This window comes from Anomaloglossus baeobatrachus, unplaced genomic scaffold (genome assembly GCF_048569485.1).
Source record: "Anomaloglossus baeobatrachus isolate aAnoBae1 unplaced genomic scaffold, aAnoBae1.hap1 Scaffold_91, whole genome shotgun sequence".
Lineage (NCBI taxonomy): Eukaryota > Metazoa > Chordata > Amphibia > Anura > Aromobatidae > Anomaloglossus > Anomaloglossus baeobatrachus.
Window position 1 is genome coordinate 292,166 of NW_027445305.1, and position 22,377 is coordinate 314,542.

Consider the following 22,377-nt stretch of genomic DNA (forward strand, 5'->3'; position numbering starts at 1 on the left):
GTCACAAAGGTTCTGGGCATCACTGCAGACCATTTCCTGTTCTGTACTCACTGTAGCTTGGGAGCAGACCTCTGATTCCCAGGCTATAGTGTGACTGAACAGCTCTGCAGACTCAGCCATCTCAGTTCCACCATACTGTGCAGGGCTGATGGAGACTTCAGAGCTGGGAGAAATCAAGTGTGATAGGGATGACAACTCAGAGGACTGGTGTTTTTTGGATGCGGTACTTGAAGTGGCTGAGAGGGCACTTGTTGGACCACTTGAGATCCATTCAAGCATTTTCCTTTTTTGCCCATCATCTACCTTTCTTCCTGTTGTTCGTGTCCATAAAAAAGGGAGCACATCGGATTGTCCACGGTAAGTAGTAGACATCTTACTTTTGCTGGTAGATGGTCTATCTTCAGCAGATGATAATGGAGCTTTGCCACTTTCCCCACAGACAAAACCTTTTTTGCCTTTTCCACCACGCCTCTTCCCCTTTCCACCAGCATCTGTCATTTTGCCACTCATGTTGATTGCGAAAAGATTGTGGACTGAAAATGTGGTAGTAAAAATTGAGAGGTGGTGAAGATTGCAGTGGTGGTCTAGCTTTATTAACAGCAGAATAATAAAGAATAAATATCCCTGACAATGCAACTTAGTTATAATGAGTTGGAGTGTGCAACGCAGGCAGATGCGCTCTGCAAATGTCTTGGCACTAGTGGGACTATAGCAAAGTCCAATAGCCACGTATAGGATGCCACTAGGTACACTGAGTGTTTGCTAGTATAATGGCTAAGTTAAAATTAGTTGGAGTGTGCAACGCAGGCAGATGCGCTCTGCAAATGTCTTGGCACTAGTGGGACTATAGCAAAGTCCAATAGCCACGTATAGGATGCCACTAGGTACACTGAGTGTTTGCTAGTATAATGGCTTACTTATAATTAGTTGGAGTGTGCAACGCAGGCAGATGCGCTCTGCAAATGTCTTGGCACTAGTGGGACTATAGCAAAGTCCAATAGCCACAGATAGGATGCCACTAGGTACACTGAGTGTTTGCTAGTATAATGGCTTACTTATAATTAGTTGGAGTGTGCAACGCAGGCAGATGCGCTCTGCAAATGTCTTGGCACTAGTGGGACTATAGCAAAGTCCAATAGCCAGGTATAGGATGCCACTAGGTACACTGAGTGTTTGCTAGTATAATGGCTTACTTATAATTAGTTGGAGTGTGCAACGCAGGCAGATGCGCTCTGCAAATGTCTTGGCACTAGTGGGACTATAGCAAAGTCCAATAGCCACAGATAGGATGCCACTAGGTACACTGAGTGTTTGCTAGTATAATGGCTTACTTATAATTAGTTGGAGTGTGCAACGCAGGCAGATGCGCTCTGCAAATGTCTTGGCACTAGTGGGACTATAGCAAGGTCCAATAGCCACGTATAGGATGCCACTAGGTACACTGAGTGTTTGCTAGTATAATGGCTTACTTATAATTAGTTGGAGTGTGCAACGCAGGCAGATGCGCTCTGCAAATGTCTTGGCACTAGTGGGACTATAGCAAAGTCCAATAGCCACGTATAGGATGCCACTAGGTACACTGAGTGTTTGCTAGTATAATGGCTTACTTATAATTAGTTGGAGTGTGCAACGCAGGCAGATGCGCTCTGCAAATGTCTTGGCACTAGTGGGACTATAGCAAGGTCCAATAGCCACGTATAGGATGCCACTAGGTACACTGAGTGTTTGCTAGTATAATGGCTTACTTATAATTAGTTGGAGTGTGCAACGCAGGCAGATGCGCTCTGCAAATGTCTTGGCACTAGTGGGACTATAGCAAAGTCCAATAGCCACGTATAGGATGCCACTAGGTACACTGAGTGTTTGCTAGTATAATGGCTAAGTTAAAATTAGTTGGAGTGTGCAACGCAGGCAGATGCGCTCTGCAAATGTCTTGGCACTAGTGGGACTATAGCAAAGTCCAATAGCCACGTATAGGATGCCACTAGGTACACTGAGTGTTTGCTAGTAAAATTGCTTCGTTTAAAAAAGTTGGAGTGTGCAATGCAGGCAGACGTGCTCTGCAAATGTCTTGGCACTAGTGGGACTATAGCAAAGTCCAATAGCCACAGATAGGATGCCACTAGGTACACTGAGTGTTTGCTAGTATAATGGCTTACTTATAATTAGTTGGAGTGTGCAACGCAGGCAGATGCGCTCTGCAAATGTCTTGGCACTAGTGGGACTATAGCAAAGTCCAATAGCCAGGTATAGGATGCCACTAGGTACACTGAGTGTTTGCTAGTATAATGGCTTACTTATAATTAGTTGGAGTGTGCAACGCAGGCAGATGCGCTCTGCAAATGTCTTGGCACTAGTGGGACTATAGCAAAGTCCAATAGCCACAGATAGGATGCCACTAGGTACACTGAGTGTTTGCTAGTATAATGGCTTACTTATAATTAGTTGGAGTGTGCAACGCAGGCAGATGCGCTCTGCAAATGTCTTGGCACTAGTGGGACTATAGCAAGGTCCAATAGCCACGTATAGGATGCCACTAGGTACACTGAGTGTTTGCTAGTATAATGGCTTACTTATAATTAGTTGGAGTGTGCAACGCAGGCAGATGCGCTCTGCAAATGTCTTGGCACTAGTGGGACTATAGCAAAGTCCAATAGCCACGTATAGGATGCCACTAGGTACACTGAGTGTTTGCTAGTATAATGGCTTACTTATAATTAGTTGGAGTGTGCAACGCAGGCAGATGCGCTCTGCAAATGTCTTGGCACTAGTGGGACTATAGCAAGGTCCAATAGCCACGTATAGGATGCCACTAGGTACACTGAGTGTTTGCTAGTATAATGGCTTACTTATAATTAGTTGGAGTGTGCAACGCAGGCAGATGCGCTCTGCAAATGTCTTGGCACTAGTGGGACTATAGCAAAGTCCAATAGCCACGTATAGGATGCCACTAGGTACACTGAGTGTTTGCTAGTATAATGGCTAAGTTAAAATTAGTTGGAGTGTGCAACGCAGGCAGATGCGCTCTGCAAATGTCTTGGCACTAGTGGGACTATAGCAAAGTCCAATAGCCACGTATAGGATGCCACTAGGTACACTGAGTGTTTGCTAGTAAAATTGCTTAGTTTAAAAAAGTTGGAGTGTGCAATGCAGGCAGACGTGCTCTGCAAATGTCTTTGCACTAGTGGGACTATAGCAAAGTCCAATAGCCACAGATAGGATGCCACTAGGTACACTGAGTTTTTGCTAGTATAATGGCTTACTTATAATTAGTTGGAGTGTGCAACGCAGGCAGATGCGCTCTGCAAATGTCTTGGCACTAGTGGGACTATAGCAAGGTCCAATAGCCACGTATAGGATGCCACTAGGTACACTGAGTGTTTGCTAGTATAATGGCTTACTTATAATTAGTTGGAGTGTGCAACGCAGGCAGATGCGCTCTGCAAATGTCTTGGCACTAGTGGGACTATAGCAAGGTCCAATAGCCACGTATAGGATGCCACTAGGTACACTGAGTGTTTGCTAGTATAATGGCTTACTTATAATTAGTTGGAGTGTGCAACGCAGGCAGATGCGCTCTGCAAATGTCTTGGCACTAGTGGGACTATAGCAAAGTCCAATAGCCACAGATAGGATGCCACTAGGTACACTGAGTGTTTGCTAGTATAATGGCTTACTTATAATTAGTTGGAGTGTGCAACGCAGGCAGATGCGCTCTGCAAATGTCTTGGCACTAGTGGGACTATAGCAAGGTCCAATAGCCACGTATAGGATGCCACTAGGTACACTGAGTGTTTGCTAGTATAATGGCTTACTTATAATTAGTTGGAGTGTGCAACGCAGGCAGATGCGCTCTGCAAATGTCTTGGCACTAGTGGGACTATAGCAAGGTCCAATAGCCACGTATAGAATGCCACTAGGTACACTGAGTGTTTGCTAGTATAATGGCTTACTTATAATTAGTTGGAGTGTGCAACGCAGGCAGATGCGCTCTGCAAATGTCTTGGCACTAGTGGGACTATAGCAAAGTCCAATAGCCACAGATAGGATGCCACTAGGTACACTGAGTGTTTGCTAGTATAATGGCTTACTTATAATTAGTTGGAGTGTGCAACGCAGGCAGATGCGCTCTGCAAATGTCTTGGCACTAGTGGGACTATAGCAAAGTCCAATAGCCACGTATAGGATGCCACTAGGTACACTGAGTGTTTGCTAGTAAAATTGCTTAGTTTAAAAAAGTTGGAGTGTGCAATGCAGGCAGACGTGCTCTGCAAATGTCTTTGCACTAGTGGGACTATAGCAAAGTCCAATAGCCACAGATAGGATGCCACTAGGTACACTGAGTGTTTGCTAGTATAATGGCTTACTTATAATTAGTTGGAGTGTGCAACGCAGGCAGATGCGCTCTGCAAATGTCTTGGCACTAGTGGGACTATAGCAAAGTCCAATAGCCACGTATAGGATGCCACTAGGTACACTGAGTGTTTGCTAGTAAAATTGCTTAGTTTAAAAAAGTTGGAGTGTGCAATGCAGGCAGACGTGCTCTGCAAATGTCTTTGCACTAGTGGGACTATAGCAAAGTCCAATAGCCACAGATAGGATGCCACTAGGTACACTGAGTGTTTGCTAGTATAATGGCTTACTTATAATTAGTTGGAGTGTGCAACGCAGGCAGATGCGCTCTGCAAATGTCTTGGCACTAGTGGGACTATAGCAAAGTCCAATAGCCACGTATAGGATGCCACTAGGTACACTGAGTGTTTGCTAGTAAAATTGCTTAGTTTAAAAAAGTTGGAGTGTGCAATGCAGGCAGACGTGCTCTGCAAATGTCTTTGCACTAGTGGGACTATAGCAAAGTCCAATAGCCACAGATAGGATGCCACTAGGTACACTGAGTGTTTGCTAGTATAATGGCTTAGTTATAATGAGTTGGAGTGTGCAGAGGACAGGAGGGTACAGTGGCAGGATTGTGGTGCTCTGGGTAGAGGAATGGAAGCCTGCCTTTCTATTTCCTCCTAATGGTGAAATGCAGGGAGGAAATCCCTGACCTTGGCTACACAGATGCTGTTGCTGTTTACAGGACCTGTCACCTATGGCTCTCTGACCCTGCCGGTTTGAGCCCTTAAAAGGACTGCTATAAAGTGCTCTCCCTATGCTGTCTAACGCTGTGTATGCAGCGCATACAGCTGTATCGGCTATAGGACTCAGGAGGACGGAGCTGCGACAGTGATGTCTGACACCAAAGACGCAGAAGGCAGATAATGGCGTCCGTGAAGAAAATGTCCGGTTTTATAATGCAGGGACATGTGACATGCAGATCCTATCACACATGCCGTTGCTTCTCTGGCTCAAAGTCAACTTAGCTGTGTGTGTGTCTGTGATTGGCTGACATGCTGGCCCGCCCCACAAGACGCGCGCACTTAGGGAAGGAAGACAAGAAAAAAAAAAAAAAATGGCGATCGCCATTATAGAAGCAGCAGTGATCTGAAGGCGCTGTTCACGCACACTATACACTGAAATGTGCTAATAGTTTGATTCACAGAGTGACTTACACTATTACAGCAGAAACCAAGCTATGATTTAGCTGTTTTTTGGCTGCTAGAACCGTTCTCGAACGTTTCTAGAACTATCGAGCTTTTGCAAAAAGCTCGAGTTCTAGTTCGATCTAGAACATGCCCCAAAATCACTCGAGCCTAGAACTGGAGAACCACGAACCACGAACCGCGCTCAACTCTATCCAGGAGCTTTGGTTCCCTGAGTTTCCAATAGCAAATGTCTAGAAAAAACTCTGTCCATTGGCACAACTCAGCAAGAAAACGAGAAGACCGAGAAGATATATTTCATTTATCTTAATGCCACCTTATTAACAGCACTAAACCCTTCTATTATGTCCCTTAGCCTTTTGAGCTTATCCTCTGGTAAGCGGAAGACCATGCCTCTGGTATCGATCTCAGTGCCTAAAAACTGTATTATAGTAGCCAATCAGAATACAAAAGGATGCATAGGAAGCGTGACTTTATTTCAATATTTTAAAACAATCCAATAAAATGAAGAAAAGTCACTCATACAAGATCCACAGAAGTTGTATAATACATACATAAATCAAAACACTATAAGGCCTGTTTCACACGTCAGTGATTCTGGTACGTTTGTGCTTTTTTTTAAACATAACAGAATCACTGAGATACGCAGATCCATTATAATGAATGGGTCTGCTCACACATCAGTGATTTTTCACTGCACGTGTCTCCGTGCGGCGTACCCGCGTGTCCGTGATTGCTGCACGGAGACATGTCCATTTTTTTCTGGCATCACTGATAGGATGTCCATAAGGTGGCAGCAGAGCATAACAGAAAAAGGTGCCTATTGTGCACTGAAAAGACCCAATGTGATGCACCAGACATATAGAGCCCTAATGGATTCACAAATATAAGATATATCATGAATGACTACTGCATAATGAACGCTAGCATGAAAAAAGAAAGGAATCCATAAAAATAAATAATAAATGGTGCACATATGTTAGAGCCCCACCGAAGGACAAAAAAAGTCTGATGGAAATAGAGAGCATATAGGAACAATAAGAATGTGCAACAGAGAGGAAGGTGAGAATGCAGGATCAATCACTGCCTGTCAGATATTAATAATCAGGGAAATAACTCTGGAGCAGACGCACAAATTAGGGTCTTACCTGGTAAGGTAATAAATAATTAATAGTAGTTGCACTCACCTATTAAGGTTGTGCCAGTCACAACCCCTAAATGCACGTTACAAATGGCGACAGCCGCAGCCCCTAGTAGAAGAGCAATAACGTATAGGAGGAAAATCGGGTGCTTGCCGCGCTGTCACCAAAGGAAACTGATGTTAATTATTTCATCTCTTTATTCTTTTTTCCGGTCAATGTGTTTCAGAGATCACTGTCTCCTTCATCAGGGCAAAAAAAGAACAGTATGCAATCAAAGGAGGAAGAACCTCTATATATACACATATGGAGCTACGTCAGAGGACTGACTGCTGTATTTCAAATACTGCCGGGATGGTCAACTGTTACAATACCGGCCATAAAAGTTCTCAAGTGATATATTGAGAAACATTTATAAAATCACTGGGGGTATAGTGTTTCAAATTTCATCAGCTTTTTGAGACAAAAATCAGAAAAAGAAGAAGAAGAAGGACAAAATGAAAAAAAGAAAAAAAAGAAGAAAAAAAAAACAAAAAGGGAGCATTGAGCTCAAGACCCTGTATTGAGTCTTAGAAGTGTAGTGACAAGTGCATCTGTCCACAACCCTGTAAGGGTGAACGGGATGACGGACAAGAAAAATTATGTTCGTGGCAAAAAATGGTGGTGTTGCTATATAAAATTGCATTAAGAATAAAGAAAGGAAAAATTTCTTTATAAAAGTAGTGAAGAAAAAAGTGGAAAAAAGGGGAGTGTAAGCCATTTTACTAATAAATAGTGATGAGCGAGCATGCTTGTTACTACTCGGTACTCGCACGAGTATCACTGTACTCGGTCTACTCGACGGGGACCGAGTAATCTCGCGATACTCATGCTGTACTCGTGGTCTTCATCCCTGCATGTTGGCGCTCTTTTGAGAGCCAGCCCTCATGCAGGGATTGGCTGGCAGACCACTGCAATGCCACAGCCCTGATAGTTGTGGAATTGCAGTGATTGGCCGGCCTGCACAGCGTGACCGAGCCTTTATACCGGCGGGCGCGCTGTGCTCTGCTCACAGCTATCCAGACAGTCAGTGCAGGGAGAGGGTCGCTGCTTCAGGGAAAGGTTTGCGGCCCTTTATAGCTATTTCCGTAGCAGGGCTGCAAACAGTGTGACCAAAAGTCCTTCTCAGGACTATTCTAGTTGTATACAGGCAGGCAGAGTATAGCCAGGTCGGAGTACAGTAGCAGAGTCCTTCTCAGGACTATTGTTGCTGTATACAGGCAGGGTATAGCCAGGTTGGAATACAGGCTAGTGACCAAAAGAGTCCTTGTCAGGACTATTGTAGCAGTATACAGGCAGGCAGGCAGGCAAGCAGGGTATATAGCCATTCCTAGTGGTGACCGTATACCAGCCTTCATCATATCTGGGGCTGGTGTACACAGTCTAAAACAGTCCTGATAGTGTCAGACTTCTCAGCAATTGTCGCTCCTAAAACCTGTTAGGTTCTTAGTGCGTCCGTGCTTGCATTTAAAAACCGCACGTGTGTGCCTGTCGGTGGCAGCGTACAGGTGCACTTGTGTGCGTTTTTACCAAACTATTATATAACGCACAAGTGTAGTGTATAATACACGTCAGTCAGCAGTGGCTGATAGTGTCAGAGTTCTCGTCATTAATTTTTGCTCCTAAAACCTGTGTTAGGTTCTTAGTGCGTCCGTGCTTGCATTTAAAAACCGCACGTGTGTGCCTGTCGGTGGCACCGTACAGGTGCACTTGTGTGCGTTTTTACCAAACTATTATATAACGCACAAGTGTAGTGTATAATACACGTCAGTCAGCAGTGGCTGATAGTGTCAGAGTTCTCGTCATTAATTTTTGCTCCTAAAACCTGTGTTAGGTTCTTAGTGCGTCCGTGCTTGCATTTAAAAACCGCACGTGTGTGCCTGTCGGTGGCAGCGTACAGGTGCACTTGTGTGCGTTTTTACCAAACTATTATATAACGCACAAGTGTAGTGTATAATACACGTCAGTCAGCAGTGGCTGATAGTGTCAGAGTTCTCGTCATTAATTTTTGCTCCTAAAACCTGTTAGGTTCTTAGTGCGTCCGTGCTTGCATTTAAAAACCGCACGTGTGTGCCTGTCGGTGGCAGCGTACAGGTGCACAATTTGCACAAACTTTGATATAACGCCCAAGTCTAGTGAATACACGTCAGCACAGCATTGCAAAATGCGCAAGGGCGTTGGCAAGGAACAAGGAAGTGGACGTGATGGTGGTGCAGGCAGAGGCCGAGGTCGTGGGCAAGCTCTAATTTTGCCACAACAAAGGGCCACATCTAGTCGCTCGCACGTCCTGTCCCAAATTCTTGGGGACCGCAGCAGTACACCGCTCTTGAACCAAGACCAGTGTCAACAGGTTGTTAGTTGGATAGCGGATAATGCTTCCAGTCAGATTGGCACCACCACAAACACTCTGTCTTCCACACGGTCAAGTGTCAGTAGCCGTGATACTGCACCGCACATTTCAGAACCTGATCCTCCTTCCTACCACAAGGCTGAGTACACGTCCTCGGACATTAATGATCCCACACTTGGACACTCGGAAGAGCTGTTCACGTTTCCATTCGCACATTCTGGCCTCTCGCCAGCTCATGTTGAAGTGGGTCATGAGGAGATCGTATGTACAGATGGCCAAATATTTGAGCAGCCACGTTCTCACGAAGTTGGCAACGTGTCTCAACAAGGGGTGGACGATGATGAGACACAATTGTCAGGAAGTCAGGAGGAGGAGCAGGGTGCGGAAGAGGAAGACGACGTGGTGGATGATCCAGTAACTGACCCAACCTGGCAGGAGGATATGCAGAGCGAGGACAGCAGTGCACAGGGGGAGGGAGGCGTAGCATCCCAACAGGCAGTAAGAAGCAGGGTGGTGGCTCCAGGCAGAAGTCAGGCAACCGTTCCCCGGAACAACAACACGACACAAGGTGCCTGTACAAATGTTAGGTCTTCCCGAGTCTGGCAGTTTTTTAAGTTGGATCCAGATGATTCTAAAAAGGCCATTTGCAACACCTGCCGTGCCAGCATCAGCAGGGGTACCAAAACTAGCAGCCTGACCACCACCAGCATGATCAGGCACATGTCAGCCAAGCACCCGACTTTGTGGGAAGTACAACAGAGTCGAGGAGCAGTGCTTGCTAATGTCACTGCTACGTCTTCGCTGGTTGTGCATGCGAGCCAATCCCCTGTCCATGCTACCTGCGAACAAGCCTCCTCCGGTCCTGCACCTGCAGTTGCCTACTCAGAAATAACACCATCATCAAGCACGTCCTTGTCCCAGCGCAGCGTTCAGTTATCCATTCAGCAAACCTTTGAACGCAGGCGCAAATACACTGCCAACACCCCACATGCCACAGTTCTAAATACTAACATTTCGCGACTGCTTGCGCTGGAAATGTTGCCTTTTTGGCTGGTGGAGATAGAAGCATTCCGTGACCTGATGGCGGCAGCTGTCCCACGTTACTCGGTCCCCAGCCGCCACTATTTCTCCCGGTGTGCCGTCCCCGCGTTGCATAACCACGTGTCACAAAACATCACACGTGCCCTGAACAACGCTGTTTCACCCAAAGTCCACCTAACCACAGACACGTGGACAAGTGCTTGTGGGCAAGGCCGCTACATCTCGTTGACGGCACACTGGGTTAATATTGTGGAAGCTGGGACCCAGTCTGAGCGAGGGACGGAACACGTCCTTCCCACACCAAGGTTTGCAGGCCCTACCTCAGTCAGTGTTTCACCCACACTCTACAGCTCCGGAATGTCATGCTCTTCAGCCTCCTCCTCCTCCTGCGCATCCTCATCCACTCTACCCTCCACACCAGTCCCAAGCTGGAAGCACTGCAGCACTGCCTCGGCGAAGCGGCAACAGGCTGTGCTGAAGCTAATCTGCATAGGTGACAAACCCCACAATGCAGAAGAGCTGTGGACAGCTCTGAAACAGCAGGCAGATCACTGGCTCACACCTCTGAACCTAAAGCCAGGAAAGGTCGTGTGTGACAATGGCCGGAACCTGGTGGCGGCTTTGAGGCGAGGCCAGCTGACACATGTTCCATGCGTGGCCCATGTGCTCAACCTCGTGGTTCAGCGGTTTCTAAAGTCATACCCAGAGCTGTCTGATCTGCTGGTAAAAGTTCGCCGCCTGTCTGCACATTTTCGAAAGTCACCTACTGCTTCAGCCGGCCTTGCCGGCTTTCAGCGCAGTTTGCATCTTCCGGCTCACAGACTGGTGTGTGATGTCCCCACGCGTTGGAATTCAACTCTGCACATGTTGGTCAGGATATGTGAGCAGAAGAGGGCAGTTGTTGAGTACCTGCATCACCTAAGCCGTCGGGAAATGGGTCAAACTCCACACATAACACCTGAGGAGTGGAGATGGATGTCCGACCTATGTACCATCCTCCAAAACTTTGAGGACTCCACCAAGATGGTGAGTGGTGATGACGCCATTATTAGCGTCACCATACCGCTACTCTGCCTTCTAAAACGGTCTCTGCTCAAAACCAAACATGATGCATTGCAGGCGGAGCGCGATGAGTTGCAGCAAGAAACAGTAGTGGGTGTGGGTGATAACACACAGCCCAGCCTCGTCTCATCACAACGTGCAGTGGAGGACTATGACGAGGAGGAGGATGAAGACATGGAGCAAATCTCCGGCCAAATTGAGGATATGACATGCACACCAGTCATATCCTCGGTTCAGCGTGGCTGGCCAGAGGACAGGGTAGATGAGGAGGAGGAGGAGGAGGAGGACAGCATGTTCAGTCAACGTGTTGGTCAGGCTACTGAAGTCCTGGCTGTTAAGAGTCTGGCGCACATGGCTGACTTTATGGTAAGCTGCCTGTCTCGTGACCCTCGCGTTAAGAACATCTTGGCCGACAATCATTACTGGTTGGTAACACTGTTAGACCCACGCTACAAGGAGAACTTTATGTCTCTTATTCCCGAGGCGGAGAGGTCAACCAAAATGCAGCAGTTCCGGAAGGCCATAGTCACGGAAGTAGGCAAAGCATTCCCCTCACAAAACGCTAGCGGCATAGGTCAGGAATCAGTGGACAACCAAGGCGTACAGCCGAGAGAGGCACAAGTCCAATCCGCCAGAGGTAGGGGAACAGTCTTTAAGATGTGGGACAGTTTTCTCAGCCCCTCACGTACCACAGCCCCTGAGGTGCGGGGTAGTGCCACAAGAAATCCTAAGTTTGCCCAGATGCTCAAGGAGTACCTTGCAGATCGAACAACTGTACTCCGACATTCCTCTGTGCCTTACAATTATTGGGTATCCAAGGTGGACACGTGGCATGAATTGGCTCTCTACGCCTTGGAAGTCCTGGCCTGCCCTGCCGCTAGCGTTTTGTCAGAGCGTGTTTTTAGTGCCGCAAGTGGAATCATTACAGATAAACGCACCCGCCTGTCAACTGAAAATGCTGACAGGCTGACTCTGATCAAGATGAACAAGGGTTGGATTGGGCCAGACTTCACCACACCACCAGCAAATGAGAGCGGAATTTAAAGTTTGTAACGGGAATTTGCCATGTACCTCCAGTCACCCATGGGTACACACTTCTGGACTTTGGATAATCGCTGGACTGCTCCTCCTTCTCCTCATGCGCCACCATGATGACCGTTACAAGAGTTAGGCCTTTGTTTCAGGTATACCCCCAGTGGTAAATTTTTTCGCCCATTCTTTGCAGAATGGACATTACAACGACAGGAGACCCGCTCCTTTGCAATGGGAACAATGTTTTGAGGCCCTCATGCACGTCTCTATGCAGGGACAACGTGGAGCCTCCCAATTTTTGGCTGCCCTGCCAAAGGGCTATACTATAATACACCCACTTCCTGACAATGGACACTTAATGTTTTGAGGCCCTCATGCACGTCTCTATCCAGGGACAACGTGGAGCCTCCCAATTTTTGGCTGCCCTGCCAAAGGGCTATACTACAAAAGACCCACTTCCTGACAATGGACACTTAATGTTTTGAGGCCCTCATGCACGTCTCTATCCAGGGACAACGTGGAGCCTCCCAATTTTTGGCTGCCCTGCCTAAGGGCTATACTATAATACACCCACTTCCTGACAATGGACACTTAATGTTTTGAGGCCCTCATGCACGTCTCTATCCAGGGACAACGTGGAGCCTCCCAATTTTTGGCTGCCCTGCCAAAGGGCTATACTATAATACACCCACTTCCTGACAATGGACACTTAATGTTTTGAGGCCCTCATGCACGTCTCTATCCAGGGACAACGTGGAGCCTCCCAATTTTTGGCTGCCCTGCCAAAGGGCTATACTACAAAAGACCCACTTCCTTCCAATGGGCACTTCAGGTTTACAGGCCCTCATGCACGTCTCTATCCAGGGACAACGTGGAGCCTCCCAATTTTTGGCTGCCCTGCCTAAGGGCTATACTATAATACACCCACTTCCTGACAATGGACACTTAATGTTTTGAGGCCCTCATGCATGTCTCTATCCAGGGACAACGTGGAGCCTCCCAATTTTTGGCTGCCCTGCCAAAGGGCTATACTACAAAAGACCCACTTCCTTCCAATGGGCACTTCAGGTTTACAGGCCCTCATGCACGTCTCTATCCAGGGACAACGTGGAGCCTCCCAATTTTTGGCTGCCCTGCCAAAGGGCTATACTACAAAAGACCCACTTCCTTCCAATGGGCACTTCAGGTTTACAGGCCCTCATGCACGTCTCTATCCAGGGACAACGTGGAGCCTCCCAATTTTTGGCTGCCCTGCCTAAGGGCTATACTATAATACACCCACTTCCTGACACTGGACACTTAATGTTTTGAGGCCCTCATGCACGTCTCTATCCAGGGACAACGTGGAGCCTCCCAATTTTTGGCTGCCCTGCCTAAGGGCTATACTACAATAGACCCACTTCCTTACAATGGGCACTTCAGGTTTACAGGCCATCATGCACGTCTGTATGCAGGGGCATTGGTGAACCTCACAATTTTGGACTGCCCTGGCAAAGGAAAATACTACAAAGACTCAGTTCCTCAAAATGGGCACATTAGACTCAGAGGCCTTTATGTACGTCTCTTCTCAGGGACATCGGAGTGCCACACAATGTTTTACGTAAAATCTTTCATGTATTGATCTCAAAAAGTAACATACATTAGCTCTATCTCACTATTGGGTATGTGCCCTTAACATTTCCGCTATGAAGAATCATTTTGGTGTCATTTTGGAAGGTTTTCTGGTGAGTCCGTAAAAATGGCGTAAAACGCGGACAAAATTATTCACAGCTGTGACTTTTGAGTGATAAATGCTTCAAGGGGTCTTCCCCATGCTGTTGCCATGTCATTTGAGCACTCTTCGGAGACTTTTGTGCCATTTTTAGGGTTTCTACATGCTGCCGGTGGTCATTTCACAAAAATACTCGGGTCTCCCATAGGATAACATTGGGCTCGGTGCTCGGGCCGAGTACACGAGTATCTTGGGAGGCTCGGCCCGAGCTTCGAGCACCCGAGCTTTTTAGTACTCGCTCATCACTACTAATAAACCTAAAAAATAAAAATAAATTGAATAAAAATCATGAATGTTGTGTTATAACAGGAAATTCAGTGTAAGAATGAATATCCGGGATGAGAGTTCAGCGAATGAGTTATAGAAATTGTTACAAAAAGGAGTGTGTACGGTTTATGCGTAAATTTTCAGAATGCGTACATGAAAATTATATGTATGTGAGAATGTCCCCCATGCTTTGTAAAAAGTTATTTATGAAAATGTAAATAAAATATATAAAAATGCCTAATTATTTATAATTTATGAGAAAGATATATATGTATGGAAGAATGTTATAAGGTGTCCAAGAACCATAAAGAAAAAGGGTGCATATATAATGTTAGAGGTCTAGAGTTCCACCAGGCTATATCACCCCTAAAGAAATAGAAAGAAGACCTTACTACCTGTGTACCCCAAAAAAAGCTATATTTCTTAGCCAGGATTATGGTGGAGATATGCACAAGTGAAATAAGAATATAAAGTAATACAATAAGATTATAAAACCAATATGTGTGCATTCATGCACCACCCGGTACGCTACCCTTGCCAAATTGCTCACTTTAGATCCCCACACGATCCATGAAGCCGTTCCCCCGGTCACACCGCCTGCTGCCGGTTCCCACTCATCCCTGGGGGAGTTAGGCGAGTGGTATCGAGAGCTACATGTCGGCACTGATGATACCCCCATACACCACAAGGAAGGGGTATACCGGGTGGTACAGGAGTATGAGCGGGTTTTTAGCAAGCACCCTCTAGATTTTGGGCAGATTAAAGGGGTTCAACACCACATCCCTACCGGTACACACTCCCCTATTAAAGAGAGATACAGGCCTATTCCCCCTGCGCACTACCAATGCGCCAAAGACATGTTGAGGAACATGAAGGAGGCAGGGGTTATTAGGGACAGCTGTAGTCCCTGGGCCGCTCCGTTGGTGCTGGTTAAGAAGAAGGATGGCACCATGCGGATGTGTGTGGATTACCGGAAGATTAACCAGATAACGCATAAGGATGCTTACCCTCTGCCCCGCATCAAAGAGTCCCTGGCCTCGCTGAGAACCGCTAACTACTTCTCCACCCTTGACCTCACCAGCGGGTACTGGCAGGTGGCCGTGGCACCGGAAGACCGAGAGAAGACTGCCTATGGGACCGTTTTGCTGTACTTGGATGATGTGATTGTGTACTCACAGACGTATGAAGCCCACCTGGAGCACCTAGCCGAGGTGTTCGCGTCCCTTGCCAAGTATGGGATGAAGTTGAAGCCCTCAAAGTGTCATCTGCTGAAACCCAGAGTGCAGTACCTAGGACATGTGGTTGGTGCGGAAGGTGTCGCCCCCAACCCCGAGAAGATCACCGCCATCCAAGACTACATAAGGTACATAAAAGGTACATAAAATGAGAATAATGGGGATAGGGGAAAATATGTGTAACTGGGTTAAAAACTGGCTCAGTGATAGGAAACAAAGGGTGGTTATTAATGGTACGTACTCGGACTGGGTCTCAGTTCATTTACTACCACATTTTCAGTCCACAATCTTGTCGCAATCAACATGAGTGGCAAAATGACAGATGCTGGTGGAAAGGGGAAGAGGCGTGGTGGAAAAGGCAAAAAAGGTTTTGTCTGTGGGGAAAGTGGCAAAGCTCCATTATCATCTGCTGAAGATAGACCATCTACCAGCAAAAGTAAGATGTCTACTACTTACCGTGGACAATCCGATGTGCTCCCTTTTTTACGGACACGAACAACAGGAAGAAAGGTAGATGATGGGCAAAAAAGGAAAATGCTTGAATGGATCTCAAGTGGTCCAACAAGTGCCCTCTCAGCCACTTCAAGTACCGCATCCAAAAAACACCAGTCCTCTGAGTTGTCATCCCAATCACACTTGATTTCTCCCAGCTCTGAAGTCTCCATCAGCCCTGCACAGTATGGTGGAACTGAGATGGCTGAGTCTGCAGAGCTGTTCAGTCACACTATAGCCTGGGAATCAGAGGTCTGCTCCCAAGCTACAGTGAGTACAGAACAGGAAATGGTCTGCAGTGATGCCCAGAACCTTTGTGACTCTGATTCAGGCCATGAGGACCAAGTTTCTGAGCATAATGTTGACCCTTTGTCACAAACTGTAACACCTGTGGTTATAGACAATGAGGAACATACTGATAAAGATGAGACGCAGATACCCGATTGGGATGACAACTTAAATATTCGGTCAGGGCAAGAAGAGGCTCGGTCTGAGGGGGAGGGGAGTGCAAACACAACAATTGATGATGAAGTTCTAGATCCCACCTACTGTCAACCCCCAGTCAGGCACTCGAGGAGGTCAACAGAGGCGGTGGAGGAGGATGCAACCGACGACGAAGTTACCTTGCGCCTTCCTGGACAGAGTCGGAGCACTGGTAGCACGTCTACAACTGCATCCTCAGCCACCACTCTGCCTATGAGCATTATTCGGGGTGGATCAACAGGTCGCATGGCCTCTAAGCCTTGCCTAGCCTGGTCCTTTTTTGACATAGAAAAAGATCGCCCAAATCATGTGATATGTAAAATTTGTCATGATTCTCTTAGTAGAGGTCAAAACCTCAGCAGTTTGACAACTTCTTCCATGAATCGTCACATCAACAGTCCGGAACCGATGGAGCGAGAGGACGGGTCACCACAGGGATCAGAGATGGTACGGACTGACGGGATGGCAGATAGTCAGCGTTCGGGGTTCGGGAATCGGCAGGACCGGATGGCGAGGCAGGAGCGGCTCTAGAAGAGAGATAGGTAAGTATATCACAGAGACACAAGGAGACCTGACTCCTAGCTTAGGAAACACGAAGAACAGGCCCCGCCCACTTGTGCGTGATTCCTTCTGCGCAGTGAGAACGCTGGTGGCCTGACCAGGCAGGCTTGGGGCGGAGGTGGAGGACCCAGATGAGGTGGAGGATGCAGAAGCTGTGGCGGAACTTGGACAGACAGAGGATTGACACACAAGTCGTGGGGACGGCAAGACTTGTGCAGCAGACCCTTCACCATCTATCACCATAGTTACCCAGTGCCCAGTCAGCGACATGTAACGTCCCTGTCCATGCTTACTGGTCCAAGTATCGGTGGTGAAATGCACCCGTTCACACACAGAGTTTCTCAAGGAAGCGGTGATGTTGTGTGCGACATGCTGGTGTAGCACGGGCACACCTTTCTTAGAGAAGTAGTGGCGACTAGGCATCTGGTACTGGGGCACAGCGACAGACATAAGGTCTCTAAAATCCTGTGTGTCCACTAGGCGGAAAGGCAGCATTTCGGTAGCCAACAGCTTACAGAGGGATAGAGTCAACCTCTTAGCTTTGTCATGGGTCGGAGGAAGTGGCCTTTTATTTGACCACATCTGAGGGACAGAGATCTGGCTGCTGTGTGTAGACGGTGTTGAGTAGGGTGTCCCTGGAAAAATGCAGGTTTGTGAGGAAAGTGCAGGCGGAGACATGATGTTGCCTTCATCCAACGTTGGTGCTATCGATGTCTGAGAGAGCTGTACACACTCACTTGTTTCCCCTTCCAAACCAACTGACGACCTTACAAGCAAACTGCCTGTTGCGGTTACAGTGGTGGAAGTTTGGCGTGGAAAAACAGGTGTGACAGCTGTCCCCACAGTCCTAGAAGATGAAGAGCGCGCGGATGCACTGGAAGGGGCGGGCGGTGGATGGTTCGCTCTTGCAGCATTGCAGCACAGTGAGCTTCCCACCGGGACCTATGATATTTATTCATGTGACGATTCATGGAAGAAGTTGTCAAACTGCTGAGGTTTTGACCTCTACTAAGAGAATCATGACAAATTTTACATATCACATGATTTGGGCGATCTTTTTCTATGTCAAAAAAGGACCAGGCTAGGCAAGGCTTAGAGGCCATGCGACCTGTTGATCCACCCCGAATAATGCTCATAGGCAGAGTGGTGGCTGAAGATGCAGTTGTAGACGTGCTACCAGTGCTCCGACTCTGTCCAGGAAGGCGCAAGGTAACTTCGTCGTCGGTTGCATCCTCCTCCACCGCCTCTGTTGACCTCCTCGAGTGCCTGACTGGGGGTTGACAGTAGGTGGGATCTAGAACTTCATCATCAATTGTTGTGTTTTCACTCCCCTTCCCCTCAGACCGAGCCTCTTCTTGCCCTGACCGAATATTTAAGTTGTCATCCCAATCGGGTATCTGCGTCTCATCTTCATCAGTATGTTCCTCATTGTCTATAACCACAGGTGTTACAGTTTGTGACAAAGGGTCAACATTATGCTCAGAAACTTGGTCCTCACGGCCTGAATCAGAGTCACAAAGGTTCTGGGCATCACTGCAGACCATTTCCTGTTCTGTACTCACTGTAGCTTGGGAGCAGACCTCTGATTCCCAGGCTATAGTGTGACTGAACAGCTCTGCAGACTCAGCCATCTCAGTTCCACCATACTGTGCAGGGCTGATGGAGACTTCAGAGCTGGGAGAAATCAAGTGTGATTGGGATGACAACTCAGAGGACTGGTGTTTTTTGGATGCGGTACTTGAAGTGGCTGAGAGGGCACTTGTTGGACCACTTGAGATCCATTCAAGCATTTTCCTTTTTTGCCCATTATCTACCTTTCTTCCTGTTGTTCGTGTCCGTAAAAAAGGGAGCACATCGGATTGTCCACGGTAAGTAGTAGACATCTTACTTTTGCTGGTAGATGGTCTATCTTCAGCAGATGATAATGGAGCTTTGCCACTTTCCCCACAGACAAAACCTTTTTTGCCTTTTCCACCACGCCTCTTCCCCTTTCCACCAGCATCTGTCATTTTGCCACTCATGTTGATTGCGACAAGATTGTGGACTGAAAATGTGGTAGTAAAAATTGAGAGGTGGTGAAGATTGCAGTGGTGGTCTAGCTTTATTAACAGCAGAATAATAAAGAATAAATATCCCTGACAATGCAACTTAGTTATAATGAGTTGGAGTGTGCAACGCAGGCAGATGCGCTCTGCAAATGTCTTGGCACTAGTGGGACTATAGCAAAGTCCAATAGCCACGTATAGGATGCCACTAGGTACACTGAGTGTTTGCTAGTATAATGGCTAAGTTAAAATTAGTTGGAGTGTGCAACGCAGGCAGATGCGCTCTGCAAATGTCTTGGCACTAGTGGGACTATAGAAAAGTCCAATAGCCACGTATAGGATGCCACTAGGTACACTGAGTGTTTGCTAGTATAATGGCTTACTTATAATTAGTTGGAGTGTGCAACGCAGGCAGATGCGCTCTGCAAATGTCTTGGCACTAGTGGGACTATAGCAAAGTCCAATAGCCACGTATAGGATGCCACTAGGTACACTGAGTGTTTGCTAGTATACTGGCTAAGTTAAAATTAGTTGGAGTGTGCAACGCAGGCAGATGCGCTCTGCAAATGTCTTGGCACTAGTGGGACTATAGCAAAGTCCAATAGCCACGTATAGGATGCCACTAGGTACACTGAGTGTTTGCTAGTATAATGGCTTACTTATAATTAGTTGGAGTGTGCAACGCAGGCAGATGCGCTCTGCAAATGTCTTGGCACTAGTGGGACTATAGCAAAGTCCAATAGCCACGTATAGGATGCCACTAGGTACACTGAGTGTTTGCTAGTATAATGGCTTACTTATAATTAGTTGGAGTGTGCAACACAGGCAGATGCGCTCTGCAAATGTCTTGGCACTAGTGGGACTATAGCAAAGTCCAATAGCCACGTATAGGATGCCACTAGGTACACTGAGCGTTTGCTAGTAAAATTGCTTAGTTTAAAAAAGTTGGAGTGTGCAATGCAGGCAGACGTGCTCTGCAAATGTCTTTGCACTAGTGGGACTATAGCAAAGTCCAATAGCCACAGATAGGATGCCACTAGGTACACTGAGTGTTTGCTAGTATAATGGCTTACTTATAATTAGTTGGAGTGTGCAACGCAGGCAGATGCGCTCTGCAAATGTCTTGGCACTAGTGGGACTATAGCAAAGTCCAATAGCCACGTATAGGATGCCACTAGGTACACTGAGTGTTTGCTAGTAAAATTGCTTAGTTTAAAAAAGTTGGAGTGTGCAATGCAGGCAGACGTGCTCTGCAAATGTCTTTGCACTAGTGGGACTATAGCAAAGTCCAATAGCCACAGATAGGATGCCACTAGGTACACTGAGTGTTTGCTAGTATAATGGCTTACTTATAATTAGTTGGAGTGTGCAACGCAGGCAGATGCGCTCTGCAAATGTCTTGGCACTAGTGGGACTATAGCAAAGTCCAATAGCCACGTATAGGATGCCACTAGGTACACTGAGTGTTTGCTAGTATAATGGCTAAGTTAAAATTAGTTGGAGTGTGCAACGCAGGCAGATGCGCTCTGCAAATGTCTTGGCACTAGTGGGACTATAGCAAAGTCCAATAGCCACGTATAGGATGCCACTAGGTACACTGAGTGTTTGCTAGTAAAATTGCTTAGTTTAAAAAGTTGGAGTGTGCAATGCAGGCAGACGTGCTCTGCAAATGTCTTTGCACTAGTGGGACTATAGCAAAGTCCAATAGCCACAGATAGGATGCCACTAGGTACACTGAGTGTTTGCTAGTATAATGGCTTAGTTATAATGAGTTGGAGTGTGCAGAGGACAGGAGGGTACAGTGGCAGGATTGTGGTGCTCTGAGTAGAGGAATGGAAGCCTGCCTTTCTATTCCCTCCTAATGGTGAAATGCAGGGAGGAAATCCCTGACCTTGGCTACACAGATGCTGTTGCTGTTTGCAGGACCTGTCACCTATGGCTCTCTGACCCTGCCGGTTTGAGCCCTTAAAAGGACTGCTATAAAGTGCTCTCCCTATGCTGTCTAACGCTGTGTATGCAGCGCATACAGCTGTATCGGCTATAGGACTCAGGAGGACGGAGCTGCGACAGTGATGTCTGACACCAAAGACGCAGAAGGCAGATAATGGCGTCCGTGAAGAAAATGTCCGGTTTTATAATGCAGGGACATGTGACATGCAGATCCTATCACACATGCCGTTGCTTCTCTGGCTCAAAGTCAACTTAGCTGTGTGTGTGTCTGTGATTGGCTGACATGCTGGCCCGCCCCACAAGACGCGCGCACTTAGGGAAGGAAGACAAGAAAAAAAAAAAAAAATGGCGATCGCCATTATAGAAACAGCAGTGATCTGAAGGCGCTGTTCACGCACACTATACACTGAAATGTGATAATAGTTTGATTCACAGAGTGACTTACACTATTACAGCAGAAACCAAGCTATGATTTAGCTGTTTTTTGGCTGCTAGAACCGTTCTCGAACGTTTCTAGAACTATCGAGCTTTTGCAAAAAGCTCGAGTTCTAGTTCGATCTAGAACATGCCCCAAAATCACTCGAGCCTAGAACTGGAGAACCACGAACCACGAACCGCGCTCAAGTCTATCCAGGAGCTTTGGTTCCCTGAGTTTCCAATAGCAAATGTCTAGAAAAAACTCTGTCCATTGGCACAACTCAGCAAGAAAACGAGAAGACCGAGAAGATATATTTCATTTATCTTAATGCCACCTTATTAACAGCACTAAACCCTTCTATTATGTCCCTTAGCCTTTTGAGCTTATCCTCTGGTAAGCGGAAGACCATGCCTCTGGTATCGATCTCAGTGCCTAAAAACTGTATTATAGTAGCCAATCAGAATACAAAAGGATGCATAGGAAGCGTGACTTTATTTCAATATTTTAAAACAATCCAATAAAATGAAGAAAAGTCACTCATACAAGATCCACAGAAGTTGTATAATACATACATAAATCAAAACACTATAAGGCCTGTTTCACACGTCAGTGATTCTGGTACGTTTGTGCTTTTTTTTAAACATAACAGAATCACTGAGATACGCAGATCCATTATAATGAATGGGTCTGCTCACACATCAGTGATTTTTCACTGCACGTGTCTCCGTGCGGCGTACCCGCGTGTCCGTGATTGCTGCACGGAGACATGTCCATTTTTTTCTGGCATCACTGATAGGATGTCCATAAGGTGGCAGCAGAGCATAACAGAAAAAGGTGCCTATTGTGCACTGAAAAGACCCAATGTGATGCACCAGACATATAGAGCCCTAATGGATTCACAAATATAAGATATATCATGAATGACTACTGCATAATGAACGCTAGCATG